General features: G+C 40.8%; 1 protein-coding gene across 1 annotated transcript in view; it reads right to left on the minus strand.

The window, feature by feature from the left end:
• Positions 1–277, minus strand: part of LOC119590427 — a 21,897-nt gene that overhangs the window by 14,726 nt on the left and 6,894 nt on the right. The gene's annotated exons all lie outside the window — the stretch shown is intronic.

A 277-nucleotide genomic window follows, 5' to 3' on the forward strand; every position in this document is an offset into this window, starting at 1 on the left:
AACATTCAAAATGCAATGAACAACGTCCTATACAATATATTTACAACATCCCTGACCCAACACAATGCACACCGTCAACGCACATATTTTCGCTATTCACGCCACGCTGAAACTAGTTCTACTGCAAGTACACGGCGCTTTACTTCAGCGAAGAGCAAGTGGACAGAAATGCTGCAGAAATATGGACGGAAACTTTCACATAATTTCTAGACATGTGGCTACTTACTCATTCTCTCTTACGCGGAGAAACTTTTTAATGATGGGGTATCGGTATAAT

The sequence above is a fragment of the Penaeus monodon genome, chromosome 27 (genome assembly GCF_015228065.2).
Source record: "Penaeus monodon isolate SGIC_2016 chromosome 27, NSTDA_Pmon_1, whole genome shotgun sequence".
Classification (NCBI taxonomy): domain Eukaryota; kingdom Metazoa; phylum Arthropoda; class Malacostraca; order Decapoda; family Penaeidae; genus Penaeus; species Penaeus monodon.